A 10,403-nucleotide genomic window follows, 5' to 3' on the forward strand; every position below is an offset into this window, starting at 1 on the left:
ATAATAGAAAAAAGGGGGTGCGTGACAGTTTATATAAGTTTATATGATATAAATTCATTTCAATAACGTTCATATTGTATAATAAACGTATGTTATAATAACACTTGATATAATTTTTTAACATATAATGTTTACTTCATATAATAAATCATTTCTAATAATGTTATTTCAGATACCAATCACTACGCATAAAGACATTTGATATAAACCTTACTTAATCTAAGACTCATTTGATGTAATTTTGTTTAATATAAATAATATTTCACATAACCATTACTTGTAATAAATATTATTTGTTATAACTACTATTTGGTATAATCTTTAATTGATATAATTTCTGATAGATATAACTTTTAGTATGTTCTTCTTTAGCTTGACTTAAAAATGACTTTAGTGACAAAAACGAATCGCCGTAAAACCGACTCCACGTAGTCTTGTCTGCCCTACCCCTAGAGTGTAATTTAGAAGCGCGTAGGCACGGAGGGGCGAGGCGGCCCGCGGGCTGAGGAGCAGGTGGCTGGAAGCGAGGCGCCGCGGCTGAGGCTGGCCGGCGAAGCCGGCCAGCAAGCCGAAGACGCGGTGTCGAGCGAAAGCCATCTGCGACGATTAGCACGCGAGGGACCGCCAGAGCCCCGCAGTGCCGGAGCCGTGACAGAAGTCTCAAGTTTTTAGTCAAATTTGCATGCTGCATGCCTGCATGCCTGCTTGCTTGCTTGCTTGCTTGCTTGCTTGCCTGCCTGCTTGCTTGCTTGCTTGCTTGCCTGCCTGCTTGCTTGCTTGCTTGCTTGCCTGCTTGCTAGCTTGCTTGCTAGCTTGCTAGCTTGCTTGCATGCTAGCTTGCTTGCTAGCTTGCTTGCTTGCTCGCTTGCTTGCTTGCTCGTTTGCTAGCTTGCTTGTTTGCTTGCTTGCTTGCTGCATGCAATGCTTATTATAACAATTGAACTTTATATAAAATTATTATTGTTATATGATTTAAGTTTTATAGGAAAAGAATTTTATCTCATTTGATTGTTCGACATTTTATTTTTATATGATTTGAATGTTATTTGTTTTAAATAGTATACATTGTAAATTTTATAGAAAATGTTCATTATATCAAACCATTTTATATCAGTTAATAGTTCTTTGTCTTAAAATTATTCGTTTTAAAATTATATTATTCGTTTATTATAGTAAATAATCATTATATTAAATGATTTTATATAATTTGATGTTATATCCTCTAAGTATTATATGATATGTAGTTATATCATACATTACACACCCGAAAAAAGGAAAGTCTAAGGCCCAGAACAGACGGTGAAACGCAACTGCAACGAAACTGCAACTTTCTGATGATTCTTATGAATGAAACTGAAACTGAAAGTTTCAAACTGGTCGCGTCATGTGTGGTCTCTCAACGGACGCTATGGCAGAAACTTAGATGCAACTCAAAAGTAACTAGCAGTTGCAGTTTCGTTGCAGTTGCGTGTCACCATCTGTTCTGGGCCTAACGCTAACGCATGTAGGTAGGTAATAATTATCCTTAGTTACCTAGTCTGAGAGACTGATGCCAGTTTTCACCATCAATCCCTAATTTTAAAGTGATCTAGGAGTCACTTTACAGGAATACAATTACACATGGTACTTAACAGGAATTTTGTTTTCATAGGTGAAAACAAAATTCCTGTTAAGTATGTGTTACCACAGGGGTCACTTAAAACTTTGGGATTGAAGGTGAAAACGGGCATTAGTATATTCGAGTTAAAGGGTTTATAAGTGCTGTAAGAAATAGTCTCAGTCATAACTAATTGCAGATTTAACTATTTACTGATCTCTCTGGTTAATCATCATCATCATCATCTCAGCCATAGGACGTCCACTGCTGAACATAGGCCTCCCCCAATGCTTTCCATGCTGCCCGGTTGGTAGCGGCCTGCGTCCAGCGCCTTCCTGCTACCTTTATGATGTCGTCGGTCCACCTTGGGTGGACGTCTCACGCTGCGTTTTCCGGTACGCGGCCTCCACTCCAGAACCTTGCTGCCCCATCGGCCGTCAGTTCTGCGTACTATGTGCCCTGCCCATTGCCGGCGAATTAAATTCGAATTGAATTAAAGTCGGTGCTAATAAATAGAGACGATCAATTACTTACTTATCTTATTATATTCAACTCAGGCCCGATTCGACCAAACTTATATGCGAGAATAACTCCTGGTATAACTGGCACATTGACAGTTTCAGTATGGGGAACAAAAACATGTCAAAACTGGCCTATTTATTCTGAGATTAATATTTACTCTTGTCTAGTCGAATCCACCTTCATTGGTATAATGAAATCCCTGTTCCAAAGGTAATTTCCCAGCAATTCTGCCTTCGCTATGCTTTAAACGCAATAAAGGCGTCCCAGGCAACCGAAATATTGAACTACCCGCCATAATGTCAGCGGAGTAGGAACGTCGCCCACTATCAGTTACGCTGCACCTTTATTGCAGAACATAGGGTTGACACCACAGATCACAGAAACTAAAGGGAGATGTGACAAGGGGCGGGGCCGGTGTCGCAGCAATATGCCCAAAAACAGAACACAATGCTGCAGACGTCATAATGTAAACAGTTTACATTGCTTGCGTAGTACTAAAGATTATTCGAACGTTGAGTACTGATACCGCAGTGGATAATGAGCACATATTTTGAGTACCTACTTTGTGTGTGTCAATTTCTAATGCGACTCTGAGCTTCGAAATCAGCGCATTAGTTGGCATCTCTCTACATCTCTATGGTTGACACTAATAGTAGAGCCTGTACAATAGTAGAGTAACAATTATTATCTTTACTTTAATTGTCTAACGCCCGTTTTCACCATCAATCCCTAATTTTTAAGTGACCGCTATGGTAACAAATAAAAGGAATTTTGTTTTCATAGGGGTCTCTTAAAAATTAGGGATTGATGCTGAAACTGGGCATAATAATACTACATATTATTGGAGGTCACGTACCGGCAAGCGTAGCGTAGGACTTGGGTGGACGTCAGAAGGTGGACACTGGTGACACACAGGCGACCTCACAAAGGTAGGAAGGCGAAGGATGAAGGCTGCAAATCATTGGGAGAGGCCTATGTTCAGCAGTAGACGTCCTGTGGCTGAAATTATGATAATGGTAATAAAATTAATTTAATACTATCGAATACTTGCTTTGACGCTTTGTACACCACTATCTAGTAGGTACTTTAACCAAAGTACGGAAGTTTCCAACCATAATTGTAGATTTTTAATTGTACCTTGGTTTAATAATTGTTAGCGTGTCTATTAGATATAAAATAGTTTTAGAATTTTTTATCATCTTTCAGAAAACGGTATGCCTATAAAATATTATGTACTTAATTATGATCATGGAATATTTTGAAACTCGACAACCCTGAATGCAGGGTTTCATATACGGAATGCAAAGAGACAAAAGATTTTTGAGGAATGCAGAAAACCATATCTTCTTACGCTAGTTATTTGAATATGAGAAGAACGCCTGAGTGCTCCTTTGGTCCACGAGTAGAACCACACGCGCCACGATCCTAAGCATTATACAATAACCAAACCTATTAATATGTGCTCTGATGTATAAATAACTAGCGGCCGCCCGCGACTTCGTACGCGTGGATCCCGTTTTACCCCCTAAGGGGTGAAGTTTCGTAAAATTCTTTCTTAGCGGATGCCTACGTCATAACATCTACCTGCATGCCTTTCAGCCCGATCCGTCCAGTGGTTTGGTGGGCTGTGCGTTGATAGATCACTATGTCCGTCAGTCAGTCAGTCACCTTTGAGTTATACATTATACAATTTAGATACTACTGTAAAGTTTCATCAAAATCCGTTCAGTAGTTTTTGCGTGAAATAGTAACAAACATACACCCATACATCCTTACAACATTTCACATTTTTAAAATGGAACATGCACCATAAAACTTTAACTATAATAATTAAATAGTTCTTAGTTATTTCTTAAACATTCTAAAGAATTTCACATTATTATTTTCTACGAGAAATGATAAGCGGTTAGCATTCAACTTTCTTAACGAAACACGTTTATAGAATGAAAAGAATTCTTGATACTTCGTCAAGAAAATCTTCGTCGTAACATTTTACGGACGAAATCAAAGTACTATCAACGTAGAAATAAAAAATTCCTCCAGCAATATTCAGTCGACTTTCCTAATATCCTAATGACGAGCCACGAAATGTTTTTGGGTAGGTACTTTATTATAAAATATTCGGAGACAATATCAGCGAGAATGTTTTATTGATATTTAAAACAAAACACGCTTAGGGTTTTCAACGTTCTTGTATGGAGTATCGATTAATATGCTTGTATCGCAGTGGCCAGAAATATAAACATGTTACGACAAAAATCAAAAAATACATCAAAAAATGTAGTTCAAATACTAACCTAACAGTACGGAAAAAAATAAGGTAAAATAGCACGATATGAAAAAGAGGACACATTTCCTGAATTGGATCATATTAACCTAATTATCGTAAAATATGAATAATGACAAGATTGATAGTGATTGATTACCGACACAAATGGACACGTAAATAATAATTAATTGTAATTTGATTGAGTGTGGTAATAAAAGATGAGTGATGAGCAACAGTCCAAATGAATGACGCTGAAAAACGCATTAGGTGGAAACGTCCCGCTTATTTTGGTAAGGAAGACGCACGATACGGGTCTACATTTTAACTTAAACCGCTTTTCTTTCGTTTCAGTCAAATGACGTCCACTGCTGGACGAAGGCCTCAAGGATTTCCATAACGACCGGTCCTGCACTGCCCGCTTCTAGGCTCTACCCGCGACATTCACCAGATCGTCGGTCCACCTAGTGGGCCACGCTACGTCTACCAGCCCGTGGTCGCCACTCGAGAATTTTTCTGCCCCAACGGTCATCATCTCTACAAGCTATGTGCTCCGCCCACTGCCACTTGATTTTAGCAATTCTGCGGGCTACTTATACTGTAATGCAAGTGTGTGTAATGTAATACCTACATGTAATGTAAGGGCTCTTCCCACAGAGACATCCCGTTTTTTGCATGGTCATAAGCTAGAAAGAAGAATAAAATAAACTGAAATTATTATTTTTCTCTGCCTTATTATTTGAACTGAAAGACAATTTATCGAGGATGGTTCTATGATGAATCGCTGGAAAACGCCCATATTTTCCAGCTGTGTGTTTCCCTTTTTCAGTGACGTTCAAACGCGTCGGTCCATCGAGGTGTCCATTAAGCCGTTTCCGATCGAGCTCTCTTATTTATCTTGCATATCATGGTTTACATACCTACTAAAAGGTAGATATTTTATAGCGCAACGATTAACACATTGTGTTTACCTTTATACCTAAGTAAGTAGCTAAAAAATTCTAGAGGCTGAATGTTAATATCTAGACTTCCTAGACCAATTTCAGGATATAATCTATGACTGTGACTGAATCACGTTTAGAGTTTTGTTATTACATTTACATACATTTATTAATGGCCTTTTTGTAACTAACCAACACTATCAAAGTATCTCTCTCCTTGTTCTGATGCGCCAGGACACTCTATCCTGTGCCTGGGTTCTTAAAATATTTGTTTGAGCACGCTCTAAGTCCTTGGCCACCGTGGACCACTAGGTAGCCAGTTGACATCCTCTACTATTCTTATTATTTGGCAGTGCTAGGGCCTGTTTTACGACAGTCTATTACAATATGCGACACTATCAAAGATGTAGCCTTTATCAATACTCCCTACTCCTATCACAGAATAAGTAATAGTAGCTCCTACCACTCCTACGCATGTGATCACAGTTATGTCAGTTATTACGCTATTCAAGCGCTTGTACAACCAGTCGAATGGCTTCTACTGTCCACAATATTACGTGACCACAGAAAGTTTTGTCGACTATAGGCTCTACTCCGCCAAAGAATTCCCACAGAGTCGATTTTACTTTTCGCTTTTACTCATAGTAGTGAAAGAGAGGTCAGAGTCGATAATTACGAAAATCTTTGGCACGGTAGCGCCCTCCATGTTTGTGGGCATCCAGCCAAATGCCGTTGAGGACCTACCAACCTATTTAGTTAATGACAGAAGCCAAAGGGAGATGCAATTTGGATTCATGTTCATTTAAAAGTTTGTCCGGAACCGATCGTTCCGACTTCATGAAATTTTAGATGAATATTGGAAATATCATTATTAGCGTGGGAGTAAAAAGAACCACAAAGCACGGTTTCCCGCCTTTTTCGTCCAGTCATTGCCAACTTTCTTCTTGAGATTGTGGTCCAGCGCAGATGACATGGAAATAATGGTCTCTAATAAAAAAATTGTCACGTTATCAAAGCAAAATAATAGTAGGACTTGTAACAAATCTATATATATAAAAGAAAGTCGTGTTAGTTACTCCACTTATAACTCAAGAACGGCTGAACCGATTTAGCTGAAAATTGTCAGGGAGGTAGTTTAGAGCCAGGAGAAGGACATAGGATACTTTTTATCCCGTTCGAAGTAAAAAAAAAAGTCTGCTTATTTATTGCCATTAAGGCGGAACAAAGTTCGCCGGGTCAGCTAGTATTTGATAAATAAGTAACGTGGTTATTTGATAAATAAGTAACGTGGTGACTCCTGAAATAAGTTACCAGATAAAAATCAATTTTCTCTTTCATTTTTTGCAAATCCTACCAAACTAGGTCCTCGTAGGTAAACGTAAATAAATAAATTAACTATAGCCTGACCAGGAACATAAAAACCCTGGCATAGAGGCGCTTCAATTGCATTTGATAGTGCAACACTGGGTACAGTCGTACCTGTATTAAATTAATAGGCCAACTTTATGTATCAGGATTCAGGATTATAGGCTTATTTAATATTTTCATAAATTAACAAAAACATATTATATTATAGGTAAACTGGTTTAAATAAATTAAATGAAACCATCAATCGAGCAAGTAGGATTTTATTATTATTCATCAATAATCAAATTCTGAACTTGAATATTCAACTACAATGTCTGCTCATAAACGCTTCAAACTCGGTACTTCTTTCCCAATTCCATAAAATTCAATACTTACAAAGTGACAAAAAACTTTAAAATAGGTAGTTGAAACAAACCACAGCTAATTTTCATAGTTGACTGTACTATACGATAAACATGTCAGTCAATTTGACAACCTTTGTCGGAAACATTATTCAATGAAAATATTGTCCGAACCCTTAGTATTTCTCTTCGACAAATACTTTAACACATTGTGAACCACTTTTCTTTCACGACTATAAAAAGATTTTAGCAATTTAATTCACAAAATCAATTGCGCACATTTAAAATAAAGTTTGTTTACACTTTGACAGCAATAGACTGACATGCAAGGTGACATGTCAATGAAGTTTTCAGTTACTGTTGCCATTAAAAGAAATTAGTACCATTAATTTTCCGCAACATGGCGAGGGTTTTTATGTTCCTGGTCAGGCTATATATAACATGAAAAATTTCGTCAAAAAGGTTGAAATTAAAAAATTCTACACTGTCTACGCTCCGCAAGGCATAGTGAAGAAAAAAAAAGGTTGAAAACCAAAATTGAAACAGCTTCTAAAAACAGCCAGTGCTGAAATCGACGATTACACAAAAGAAATCGCAAACCTTCCAGCTGCAAATGTGGCTTTAACGCCGGGTAAGCCCCCGATTTATCCTAACTCCGTTTTAATAGTTCCCGGTGACGGCTCCCGGCATTCTAAAAAGGGATTAAGCAGGTCACCGCTGCGGAATCAACTTATTTCCATAATCTGCTATTAAAGAATTATTGCTGGTCTTTTTAGGGGTCCCGCAGTCACAGTTGAAGTAGTATCAATTCAAAGACTTTGTAGTTTTTTTTAACATTACCTACCTAGTGTCATCTGTGGTGTCATCAACAAAACTACCTCACCTACTCGACAGACTAATGCCCGTTTTCACCATCAATCCCTAATTTTTAAGTGACCCCTATGAACACCAAATTCCTGTCATGTGTTACCATAGGGGTGACTTAAAGATTTGGGATAAGTAGATGGTGAAAACGGTCATAAGGCTGAGTTGCACCACCTACCTTTAACGGTAACTACCTAAGTATAACGATAACCGGTGCATTTTGTATGGAATTTAACAGATTTTTGACGTTTGTTAAAGCTAAAGTAAAATGGTGCATCCCAGCTTATGTAGCTACTAGGGTTCTTCGATAGATTAGCTAGGGTTGTGAACGAGTTTAGTAGAAACAGAGCTCTTACAATATTTTGATCCTGTCTAATCCGTGTTATCGTCACAGGCAATTTTCTCAGAAGAATATCTTATTGCGATTTATTAACCATACAGTAAGTAGGTACTCGTAGTTTCACTATGACCATTACTTATGATACCTAGCTAGGAAGGTTCTGCACAAATTCCCTTCTAACTTTGCTAGTTTTTTAACGAGTGATTTAAGAACCGCTTTGATATTTTAAACGGTAGTTTAAGAATCCAGCTTAAGATTATTTTAGTCTGCAGCTGAACCAACTAGATATTTTAAGATTTACATGTATAAACAAAACTTAATGCCCACGCATCCTAGGTTGTTATTTTTTAAGCAAAAACGATTCAGTAACGTTCAGGACTCTAGCCTACGCAAAACAGTTTTCATATTACCATCTATTAGATAGTGCTTATAATATCATCTTAAAATGACAGGGTGAGATGGATTATAAAAATGCTGATCTTGATTTTGAATATTGGCAACCTTTTACATTATTCCTCTCCCAGACAACTGTCTGGTAGAGATCGCATCATAGGGATAAGACCGCCTAATTATGCAGTGTCTTTTGTGTATTTATTTTCTTGTTGTGTGTGATGTACAGTGTACTACAGTAAAGTCGTCGCTTGCCTCTCTAACTGACGTATCTGACATTTTTTTCGAAACTGAGTTATCTACACCATCTTAATCAATTTCGCAACACGAATCGATCTGTCTAATCGCCTGAAAATTTTGCAAAATGTCAGTTACGTCAGTTAGAGGCAAGCGACGAAGTGTCATCTGTCTATCATCTATTTTTAACAGATAGGTATTCACAAAAAAGAGGCCACGTCATATCAGCCTCAGGACGTCCACTGCTGACCATAGGCCTCCCCCAATGATTTCCTGCGTAGCGGCCTGCATCCAGCGCCTTCCTGCTACCTTATGAGATCGTCGGTCCACCTTGTGGGTGGACTGGACATCACACGCTGCGTTTTCCGATACGTGACCTCCTCTATTCCTATTTACCTATGCATAATTACATACGCATGGCAAGCAATTGAATTGAACATACTGTAGATTCCTTTACAAGTCATTGGTTATTGTAACGATATTAAACTCAATTACCTGTGAAATTCCTTGATCTAATTGTTAGAGCGGCACAGTCAGCGTCAAATAAGGTACTTGATACAAATAAGGCCTACGTTCTAATAAGGCCTATACATCAGAAAACACAGATAAATAAATCCAACCGGGACAATACTTCAAGGACACGTACTCATATGCCCTATAACCCAGTAGAGTGCTAGAGCATCCCGATCCACGACCCCAGCACCAATTAGCACGCGTTCTTCTAAGGTGGTGGGTGATTTCGTGCTCCCTTATAAAAATCCGGCGATTTCATCTTAAGTTTTCGGTAAAATGACGCTGTTTTAGATTAAGCTTTTCTTAGTAATCGTTTCTAAATATATCTTACTAGCTAATAATTACCTTAATTTGTACTACTGGCTATAGATGCATTATTTGTAATTTTTTAAAGACAACAAGAGCGAGATATCTATTAAGGCCTAGGCCTTATTTCAGCATGGTAGGCCATATTAGATACTTATGTTAACACTTGATTACGGACAAATTCATTAAACTAAATGAGTCAAAGAGTAACAAAATATTTATTTAATAAGAATGTTACTAACAGCACAGAAAAGAAAAAGAAAACAGTGTCAAAAAAATTACAAAACCTGTAAAAAAAGAAACAAAATACAAAAACAATAAAAAATAAGAAAAAAGAAGCCGTATGTATAATTCTTAATGAAAGAAGAATAAAAGCTGGTATTATCATGCCTGTTTCGAAGACAAAGTAGCAGATACGCGACCATAAATGACTGCTTTAGGTGGTATTACAAGTATTGTGTAGGAGTTCGCAAAGATGATTCAGAAGCCTTTTTATGCCCTGGTTCTAACAAAAATGAATATCTCATTTTGTTTACAAAAATTCAAGACTAAATGATGTTCCTAAACTGATTTATTTAAATGGTTTTATGTGTAGGCCTTATTCGAACACGGTGTTTTAATAAGCCCTATACAAAAAAACAATATTGTTTGTTTTTGATATTTTTTTTAATAATATATGTAAGGAATCGTTACTTTTTTACTATGAATATTTAATTTT

This window comes from Ostrinia nubilalis, chromosome 16 (assembly GCF_963855985.1).
Source record: "Ostrinia nubilalis chromosome 16, ilOstNubi1.1, whole genome shotgun sequence".
NCBI classification, from domain to species: domain Eukaryota; kingdom Metazoa; phylum Arthropoda; class Insecta; order Lepidoptera; family Crambidae; genus Ostrinia; species Ostrinia nubilalis.